Raw genomic sequence first — 11,567 nt, forward strand, 5'->3', positions numbered from 1 at the left:
AAATGCAATCAAAATTACTATGATTTTTCAATACTTGATCTATCTAAATTTTTTCATTTTTTAAACGACATTGTCGGTCGTTATTATGGGCATGTAATGGCAATAACATTCTATTGTGATACATACATGTATACTAACACGCTTAAATTAGTCCCCTATAGGGCAGTTATGGCAATGAAATGCATTATTATACGATTTATGCACAGCTTAATAGGGTATGTAAGTCTCGTCATGTGACTTGCGAGATTTCACGATATTTTGCACTTCCGGGTACAAACAAATATCAACAACATTGCTTATCTATATTGGGTAATACTTGTATGCCGGTGGGAAAGTAAAACTTACATGGAAAAGCAAATGATATGTGGAAATTGGCAGAGTTTTTTGTTTTGTAACGAAATGCAAATGGTTTCATCTTGTGAACAAGTATCAATGAAAGACAACTTCGTATAATCTTCAGGTGGGTGTGTCATTTCAAATTCAGTTTATCCCAATAAATGTTGTAATATTTTCATTTCCATGTAAATCTAATAAATTTGTTTTTTGATACAACATCATTCGCATCTGACACCAGACTGGTGAATTTGATTTTATCAATTTTCTATAGCGCTACCTGATTATCTCTCAGAAGTATATAATGTTTAGAAATTTCGGACAGCGCATATTTCGGATAAAAGTTTCAATATGATTATCAGTGTGTTTTAGTTGAATATATTTTCTTCCAACTGAAAATATTATTTATTTATTATTATTATCTTTATAAAGCACAAACAGTCAAGCTGTATATAACCAATTTAAATTGTCATAAAATTCAATGAAATATTTTGCTCCTGTAGATATTTTGACTGAGGACAGTGGTGAGATGAAAGACGTCAGTATCCATTGTAAATACACATGCATGCTCTGCTGTTAAATCGTTTTGGTAAGAAATATATACTTAAAGCTACTTAAACTACATTAATGAAAAATAAATATTATTGTATAACATATAATGTTCTCGTTTTTGTAAATAATTACAGTGTAGCTAAATAAACAAACAGTATGGCATATGTAGTTAATTCATGTTAAATACGGTTTAAAGTATTTTTCTCAAGTAAGTGGGTCATATTTTTAGTTAAATCATGTTCAGTAAATGGTTAAAAGAACTTAGTCACTTTCACATTTTTTAAAGATCAGTTGTCAAAGCAAATCTACAAAAACTAGGACACCAAGAAGTGTTTCTTCCTTTTCAACATTATTTTCTATTCATGACAATATGATAATGATTGAAATTTATAGCTGACCAATTATTATTGCTTTCAACTCATGATTAATTTTCTTTATATACAGGTATGTGATTTCATGGTTGGATCTTGAGTACTTGTCATGGTTCTTGATTTATTTTGGAGTGTTCACCATCAGATTAGAAATCAAATAGTGATACCACCAGGCATAGTTGAAAGGAAATGTCCATACACAGTCTTGGAGTACATAGTGGTAGAGACATGGCAGTCCATTACAGATTTTGACTGAATTAAAGCTTCTTTAAGCTCAATGTCTTGTGTATACTGTCTGACTGAATGTTTGTATTCTAATAAAAACTAAGGTTGAAGACACTTCAAAGATATATGTCAGTGTAAAAATGTTAAACAAAATATCTGTCTTTGTTAGAAATAAATAACCTGTCTTTATAAGAAATAAATAACCTGTCATTTGTAACTTTGTATTAACTTAATTATTCAAAGATAATTTATCTTCTGCAAATGGCTGCCCAAAACAGTTTCAACCAGGCATCATGTAGTTTCAAAACAGTTAACAGGAATGGTAAAAAGATAAATGTTCAGCATTAAAATGTTTCTATCTTGATTGAGTTTCATTTCATATTATCACCATGATCACTGCAATTGTAAAAGTAATGTAATCTTTAACCATTATTTAAATATCATAAAAATCATCTCAAAGAAAAACTTGTTTCTGAGGCAAGATGTGTAAAATTCCTTCCAGTTATAGCCTTTCACTGCTCTTAGAAAAGCCATGATTTGCATTGTACATGGCAGGTAGTAACACCAGAGTAAACAATATTAATGCAATTCATCTGTGTTGAGTATTCTGTAGCAAAACACTAGCTTGCTAGCCCTTGTAAGCCCAAGTCTCTCTCTTAATTGGAGAAGACTTGCAATTCTGCATTCCTTGAAGATTTTAGTATCAGAGGGGTAGTTATAACATACCATATACTTCTTTGGGTTTCAAATTACCTGTTTTATATTGTATTGAACCTGTTGACATTTGACCAAAAGTGAATTATCTATACAATACATGCAAAACTTAGGGTTTGCACTTGATACAAAACAATTACATCACTGATACATTAATATACCAATTGGAACTGTTTCAAAATTGTCAATGTTTCAAAAAAAACAACAACAAAAAAAACAACACACAATGCTATTAACTTTTGTTCATGTACATATGTGTAAATGTAGTCATTGAAAAGATGTCAAGAACTTTTCATCAATATTATTTAGATAGTGTCTGTTTCGATTTCAGGACAGACAAAATTCAAATGACATGCATAGTATTTAATATAGTCAATGCTTGCATATTCAAGCAATCTAGCCATTGCTGTTAGAGAATTAAAGTACACAGTGACACTTATTTTGCAGATGAACTCTTATGATCAAACACTGCTATAGATATAATTATGCCAAATAGTAGAAACAAAAACAGTTCATAAGTTTAATAAACTTTTATTTTTACACAATTTATAGTGCACTGCTTAGCATATATATCACACTGATTTTCCAGTGGAAGAAAAACTTCAGGAAAGCACTTGGAATTATTATTAGTTATTTGGACAATGTAACTTTACACTGTGAATGCCTACTGATACAAGAATAAGAATATTTCCTTTTACAAATGTAAAGACTTTAAAAATTAACATGAACAAATTATCATAGAGTTATAAATCATATTCTAATTGAAAAATGTTCAGCTTGATATCAAAGCTTTGATTGCAAATTTGTGAGCTTATCAATGATTACCTCACAATATTAGTAGTAGATGATATATAATATTTTTACTAATCTTTACTTCATAGTCATTTAATGTCCATAATGTCACATGACTCTACTGTGATTCCATGAAAAAACCTTATCTCTGGTGTGTTATCAGCTTTGGTATATATAGAGTATCTAGTTTTAATACTTAAAACTGCAATGAAATGTGGATATTTTACTCTGTTTCTATCATTGTGACATTAACATGTTAACAAGATCATAGTGTCAAACACCATAAATCATACTCTTTATACATTAAGATTTTTGTGCTGGATGTCATTCATCTTCTTCAGGAAAGTACATTTGACTATTTTCAGTGGCTTATATTAAACTAATATTTCACTGTAACTGTGTGTTCTCTGATATCATTCTCAAATTAAGGAACTGGAAGATTGTAGTTGCAATAAAGGTCTTCATGGACAAATCCTCCTTCATCTTTTCCCTTTTTATCTGCAGAATGAAAAATCAATAAATATGTTGTTACAAGTGTAAGACACTAAAAATGATATTTACATTACATTTAATAAGCTAGTCATGATTGACAGAAAAATTTCATATATTTGAAGTAAATAAACATTAAAGATAAACAACAACACATAATATATAACAGTCAAAAATATTGATCTTCTTGAATGTGAAACATGACTATTCTTAATGTTTTATTTACTTATCAATTTTCATGCAGTGAAATCCAAAAGTTATTAAATTATAATAATATATTTTGATAATTGTTTATCTTTCCAATCTCAACTAAAAATTAATCAATTATTTTACATGTATTTACCTTTGATGTATAGATATTTCAGGATCACAGGCAGTGCAAACAGTTGATTAATGGTCCATATTGAACAACTGTATATTCTATACTTGTCATATACCTCTTTGTCTATACATCTGAAATGGTTTAATCAAATATTATAGTTTTTAATTCAATCATTATTTTCTAGGTACCATATTAACATGTATATATAATTGAAAAAGGAACAAGAATAAAATGGAAAGGAAAAAATATCCGAATTACTGTGCAATGTCCGAATTTTGTATTATTAATATACACTAGAATTAAAGTGTTTCTCCATTGTTTATTTCAATAAGTTATAATGGTTTGAATTAATTTCTCACATCAGTATTTTTAAAACAATACTAAAAGCTAAACAACTAGAATTCACTACCTTGACAAAACATCCGAAACAACTGTCACTATCCGAAAATAAACTAGTTTTATTAAACTCTATAAATCCCTCGTTTTTCCGTCAGATAATTGACCTACCTGCATTTTTTGACACGTGCTATCCATTCCTTCAAATCTGAAGAGGACCGAAACAAATTTAACTTCTATATCCCTCGAGTTCTTCGGGTTACCTATATGCGTAACGGTAAATAAGTCTGCCGATGTACCCGGAAGTGGTAAATCAAAAGTGAAAGTAAACGAGACTTACGGGCCCTATAAAGGAATGCTGACACGTCATATGACAAAAATGGTAGGTGTTATGACGTCAGATATGACGTGAATTAACCAAATGATGTCAGGAAAATCTACTTCTACCCTCCATGTAGTTCAGCATATTTTATCAATTCATTTTTATCACTGAATATGAAATAGTATTAAACTTTTTCTGCATAATAGTACTATAATTAACGGTTTATCGTTTAAATGCTTTGCTTATCGACTTTCGTACTTGTGTTTCTACGCATTTTAACTCAAACCTTGCATTTTTGCAATGTACAAACATAGTAGAGGTCATGAATTGATGGTCCTGTTTTACTGATGCAGGAAGAGCTCGGATGCCTCTTCGTGCAATATTCATGCACGAGCGTTGGGCACCTGAGTAGAACAACTTACAGTCATTCCGTAAGCTAGCCGGATAGTTCTTCACACGAAAGAAACCAAAATCTCTGTTATACGAGAGGTATTCAATCTATGCCGGGTCACCGTGGTGAGTCGGTATTTCGTAAGGATTTTATTGAGGAAACAATAGAAAACAATCTAAAACTGCAAATACATCCAAAAATTAAGTTTAGCTTTTAGCATTTCATATGATTCACCTGGTCGAGCTGGACTACAACATTTATTTGGCCAATAAAATTTAATCTTTCATAGCGGCTGAAAACCTTCAATTTTAACGCCATTTTCAAAAAGCGGCAAGTATTGCTTTAAGCGCAAAGATATTATGATGATATAAAATGTAAGTTCTCATGATGTCTTTTTAATTGATCATATCCACACCTATTTTCTTTATTTCAAATATAATAATTAGTTTATAGTTGGACTTCATGTCTGGTGGTTAAGTTTGGAAACTCTGAGGCAAAAACAAATTTAACCACCAAACATGAAGTCCAACAGTAAAATGATTATTATATTTTTCTTGACGTGTTAGAATGGAAATATATATTCATTATTTGTACATTAAGGTATTATAATGCAATTCTTTCGTTCAAATGCTTTGTAATTAATCACTCAGGCCTATCGGTCCTCGTGATTATATTACTACGCATTTGAACTAAAACCGTGCATTATTCTACAACAATGCACTAAGATTAGATATCTATTTCCTAAACAAACCATGCATATGGAAGTTTACATGATGTACTTGTCAGGGAAGCCAATACTGTTGGCCACCCCCATGGGGTATTTGATTTATATATGTTTGTATAGGAATTTTATTGTTTATTGTCGCTCATTCCAATTCTAAATATCCTATAACAATTATTATAAACTTCATATGTGGGAAACATTGATGAATTCAACCTACCACAATCATTTCAGGTCCAACGGCCAGGGTCACTGAAACCTGATATACCAAAAAATATCTACGGGTCATTAAGTAAAAATGCATATACATAGGGACTTTATTCTTTCCATGTGGATGCATCTCGATATATCTAATTGTAAGTGACGACTTCGGAACTAATTCTCCTTTTTATGAATGGAATATTCCTCTCTTTGTTAATTCTATTAGTATCAATGTTGTTGTTAAACTAAGATAGATGGCAATTCGAAAATTGACAATTGTAAACACACCTCATCATATATAAATGACAGCGAGTCGGTAGTAGCTTTTTCAAAAGCTTACGTTGTTATGAAACAGTTTAGTTTTAAATAAAAAATAGAGACGTTTTGTCGTAATAACCATTAACCCAAGTACAAATGCAAACTTATGTTCTCATTAATTCGAACGTTGGAAACGCGTTGTCGATCGTAACTACCACCCAATACAAAACATAACCTAATATGTGGTGAACATGTTTTCCTTGTTCCACAGTTAAGACGGAGATATAGACATGATCGAGTACGCCATTAAAAGAAATATGGATCTCACACAGCTTATGAGTTTTGCTTTTAGAATTTTTGCTATTATTCTGTTGACAGTGCCTAGTTGACAATTTTACGTACGACGTCAGCAATAGCAGTTGTGCGACGTTTGGTAAAGGAACCACTTTTACTAGTTTTGCTTATGTTATTTCGAATAGCACCTTTAACATGTTGAATGCGAAGATGCACAGAAGCAGCGGCAACATTATCTTCCATCTCTTTTACTTGTTTCATAATGTTTATGTAGGGTTATTTTTTGCTTCAAAAGTCCTCAAATAAACCCAACCCCTCAACTTAATCATTTATTTTTTGTCTAACCACATTGGAATTTCAATTCAAATGAGATGGGTATATGTATGATACACTACTTTACATGCATTTATCGCTTTTTAGGAGTTTAAATAAGCTATAGGATCTAATAACGTGCTATGATTGTATTTTGTGATAAGTTGAATGCCTCTCGTAGTTGGAACCTACAACAGTGAAGGGCAAGCAAGTGGTTTGGGTTTGAATCCCAACACGATTTGAGATGGATGTCTACGAAAACATCGGTGACCCTTCAAATAATAGACTAATTTTTGAGTTGGTAGTGAAGAAAGCCCAATTATATTCATTTTGTAACAATATAAAATGTCTCGGTTGTTTTTTTTAAACCATTAGACGTACGAGATTTCACTTAGTACCGATATTTGACGGAATCTTCCGCATATATGATATGCAAAGTCTAGTTTGTATTCCTAAAATGTTATTCGCAGAAATGTAACAAGTTATGGACTTTATTTGTTAACTACACAAAGGCACCTTGTTCACATCGTGACAACCGTTAAATATAAAAGTCAAAACAGTTTAACGATATACTTAAGATATAATTATAATATAAGATTCAAAATGAAGAAAGAAGAACACAAACTTAATATGGCTTGTGTTGAAACAAAAGGAGTTGGATACTATTATTTACCCCTACAATACAGGCTTAATTTAATTGCTTTTACTTACCTACATCCTCGAAATGCGCAAACCACACCAATATCTGTAAGACTTGTAGTAGCATTCTAGTTAAAAGTAAGTTTGAACATTATTTCAAATTTATACGATCATATTGTATAATGATGAGTAACAACTAGGAACGTAATCATTTTGTGTTAAATGAAAAGATGCTAATATACATAATAATATCTTTAGCAGGAATTCTACAATTCTTAAAAGAAATAACTCAAATACGACTTCATTTTACATACATCATACGAAAAGAATCTTGAAATATCGTTTCCGCTTCCTAACACTAATGTGAGATACTTGGTAATTTTCAATAGATAGAACAAATTAATAATTTTAAGTTTTACAAAATTAATTTATTCTTATTGTGGACATTGTTTATATTAAATAATAACAAAAACGTGCATTGGCTAAAGCTCTGTTTTTGTTACTATAATGTAAAATCTATTATAATAACAATTAAAACATTTCAAAGAATACGCCAAAATAATACCCTGGCCCAATATTCAATAATAATTAATGACTCAAAAAATTAATTTTTATTCGTTGATTTTAATATCAATATAAATGTGATAAAAGTGGACTTTAAATAGCATATTTATCAACTTGTAGAATACATTTAGTATTTCTATACAAGACGATTTAACATGTCAACCTAAAACTGCCTTGGGTAGAATTTTATATTTGACAACAAATCAGTAGATGTTTGAATTAAAAAACATCCGCAGAACGATGTGTACAAAATAAGAAATACGTTTACCCTGAACGAGAAAACAGTGGGTGAAACAAAATGAAATTGAATGTTGGTAGGGTATCTCGGAATATTATGCTCGTGTTTTTACAAAGAAATTGTCAAAGACAAATGTAAAAACCTGGCACGTGTAGGAATACTGATACACAAAATTAGAATAGACAATCGAACTAGAAGGAATTTTAAGTACCACAAACACAACAATAATGTCGTGCCGATCCTCAAGAATCGGAAATATAACATCTCTCAGACTAATTATACGGGGCCTGCACTCGGTACAACACTGATGCGACGATAAAATACAGAGAAAGAAACGTCTCAAACTGCAAAATCGAAAATTTATTTTGGCCTGTTTATGAACGGTGATTGGACGCGTTATTTACAATTAAGCTTACAAGTACATTTATATTCCCATTAAGTTTTGTAAAGAATGATATTTTAATAAAGTGTACATCTGATTGAAAAACTTGTGTACGTGCATTTAATTATTTGTGAAAGTCTATAATCAAAGTAATCATAAATATGTAGATCAAAAGTAATGAAAAATTGTAGATTAAATAATGTACGATAACTTACAATATAAGTTAATCTTTGTCTAATCTAACATTTTTGTTGTGCACAAGTACAAAGCATTCATTTTATTCGAAGAATGTGGATTAGAATTATATAATTTCAATTTAAAAAGTATCATTTTAAGTATCATTTAATTAACGTAATATTTAAAAATCAATTCTTATCATTAAGTTACATTTAACCTCAAGTGTGTATTAATTATCGAAAGCAAACATTTAATATGCGAACTTTAAATTAAATATTTATTAAAATTTTAAAAAAATTTTTCCTTCTCTCATAAAAAAATCACATCATCTTTCACAGTTTTTAATTCCCCGTAGTAAACACCCGCATCGGAATAAAAGAAATGAATTTATATTGATTGAAAAACAAATTGTTATTTTCTGTTGGGAACCCCGAATATCAATATTTAAACACCAGATGTTATCAAGAGCTTTCATCGAGTTCAATTGTTACCCTTTGCATTGGCTAAGAGTGTATTAAGTGATATGTCCTGAATCAATATACTACGTTTTATATCTGCAAACTGAACAAAACTTAAGTTAATGCTGGTTGTGACACTTTCATTTCCCCTTATGAAAAGTTTCACTTTTTTATTTTGTTGTCCCTTCATTATAAAACAATATCTGGGAATTGAAAAAAAACAAAAAAACCTTTACATGTATAAACTTGACCAAATCTTCCCAATTCTGTCATTTAGTGGTTTGGATCTAAAGGATTGCTAAATAAAATGTATAAGATACAAATGCTTATCCACGTACTAAATACAGAGTTACTTCTGAAAACCGAACACCTGTGGGACTAGCCAAAAGTTGGAAATTTGAAAGTTTCCGGAATTCAGAAACTCGGGATTATCTGAAGAAGTAGAAACATTTAACATCAATATTTGTTAAGATAGATATAATGAAAATTATATGAAGTTGATTAAATTCATTGAATGGTAAAATAATAGGTCTTTTAAAAAGTTTATAGCTGTATTGAATTTATTATGCTAACCAATAGCAGAATATTAATTATTACAATTTATTTTTTAGTGTATTTCATATATTACCTGCTATTAACCTGATATCTTTGTGTTTCTTCAGTTTCTTCAGTTATATATATTAACTATGTATTATCATAGTTTTTACATACCTATATATACACACATTCAAGTGATTATCAGCATTATATACATAATATCTTTTTATTGTTTTTTTACACATATAATTTGTAAAATTTGTATTTTGTTTTATTTCCCATGTTATTTGTATTGTGTGCCTTACCTGATTGTTTTAGTACTTTCATAATATATATTTATAATTAAATTCATATAAATTATACAGCATATAGATATGCACATTCATACAAACAGATACAATATTCATAGATATACACATATTTTACATAAATATATACATATAAATTCATACATACAATTTCACACACTTATATCATAACCATAGGTCTACATATACATTAATATTCACATATTTACAAGTCTATGACCATCCTTGTACTTGCCTCATCAAAGATAACTAATGGTTGTAATGTTCAAAATTTTGCATAATCTATTAAAGACAGATTGTCTTAGACTATCTTTGTAATGTCAGAAGCCGTATGGTCCATTTACTCATGTTTTTGTCTTATTTAGATATTTCACTAGTAAACATTATAAGATCTTCCTTTTTGGTAATTTTGTTAACTTCATCATTGTTTTGTTTGTAAATATAAACAACCATTGAAGGTCCATGTACTTGTTATTCTTGAGTGGATGTCCTTCTTCAATAGTCTTGCTTCAAAAGCTATATCACTTCTGTATTTGGTTAAATCCTCATTGATAAAAATGTTTTCATGTACCTCTTTTAGCTTTTTTTCTTCCTTTGATAAATTCTGATTTTGCTCTAAAACTAGTGAACTTCACAATCCCTAGCTCTCTGACATTCTGATTCTTTTTCCTAGTCTGTGACAATTATCTAGGTCTGATTTTGTAATATTTGACTACAGTTTTACTTGCAATTTTCATCACAATGTCTGTTACCTTCTCGTTCTGTTTCTCTTTATAATTACCTATTCTAAAATTGTTTTTCCTGCAGCAATTTTCAGCTTCTTCTTGTCTGGTGTTGAGGTCTAGGGTTTTAGATTTCAAAATTTCTATTTCTTTCTTTAGTATGTTTAATTCAGACTTCATTTCAGACGTCGCATTTGCGACTTATATATTAACTAATGTTTGTATCTCATCTTTGAGGGCCTCTTTTAAAACTGATGCAATTTTCTCAACATCCTGATATGAGATATTGGTTGAGTATGGGCTACTGTTAGTAGAACTACATATAGCGGATGACATTAGGAGTGGATGAGGTATCATTCTTGGCCCCATACTATAAATTTGTTGAGGAAACATGGCCATTTGTGATACAAGGTTTTGACTCTCATTGTTAAAAATTGTAGAACGGAACTCACTAAGTTTATTTATTTTCATTACATATGTTCTCAGCCATTTTAGTTGACTTTTGTTTTGTTTCGTTTTCAATATTAGAAACTTTTGTTTATGTTTTGTTCTGGTTTTCAACTGATTGGCAGTTTTGAATTTGTTTGTGTTTCTTATCTTGATTATTAGGCTCTTTAGTTGGGGAATCCTTTCTTTTGTGGAAGATGATTTGCCTCAAATTTGTTTTAGATCGGGTTTAGCACTTACTGCTGCTGTTGCACGTCTAGGTCGTAGACCCATTACATATTTTAATACAATTCATGCTATGATCGTCATATCTGTATTTAGACTCTTTTGGTTTAAATGGTTTCAAAGTTCACGCATTTCAGTTGTTTCTTATTTCGGATAAATAATTATTATATGTGTATATAATTGACTCAGATAGTTCTAAGGGGTAAGTTTTGGATTTTTTCCGTACAAATTGTACCG

General features: G+C 30.1%; 2 long non-coding RNA genes across 2 annotated transcripts; one reads left to right on the top strand and one right to left on the bottom strand.

The window, feature by feature from the left end:
* The first annotated feature begins 210 nt into the window (after nucleotides 1-210).
* Nucleotides 211-2,569, top strand: LOC132748515 (uncharacterized). The gene is made up of 3 exons (XR_009628268.1): nucleotides 211-460; nucleotides 837-922; nucleotides 1,330-2,569. It is a non-coding gene; the product is annotated as an uncharacterized LOC132748515 (long non-coding RNA).
* A 141-nt stretch (nucleotides 2,570-2,710) lies between these two features.
* LOC132748516 (uncharacterized) lies at nucleotides 2,711-4,478 on the bottom strand. The gene is made up of 3 exons (XR_009628269.1): nucleotides 4,306-4,478; nucleotides 3,820-3,929; nucleotides 2,711-3,485 (listed from the first exon to the last, which is right to left on the bottom strand). It is a non-coding gene; the product is annotated as an uncharacterized LOC132748516 (long non-coding RNA).
* Nucleotides 4,479-11,567: the final 7,089 nt, after the last annotated feature.

The sequence above is a fragment of the Ruditapes philippinarum genome, unplaced genomic scaffold (genome assembly GCF_026571515.1).
Source record: "Ruditapes philippinarum isolate M1 unplaced genomic scaffold, ASM2657151v2 ctg8615_1_1_1_1, whole genome shotgun sequence".
Taxonomy (NCBI): domain Eukaryota; kingdom Metazoa; phylum Mollusca; class Bivalvia; order Venerida; family Veneridae; genus Ruditapes; species Ruditapes philippinarum.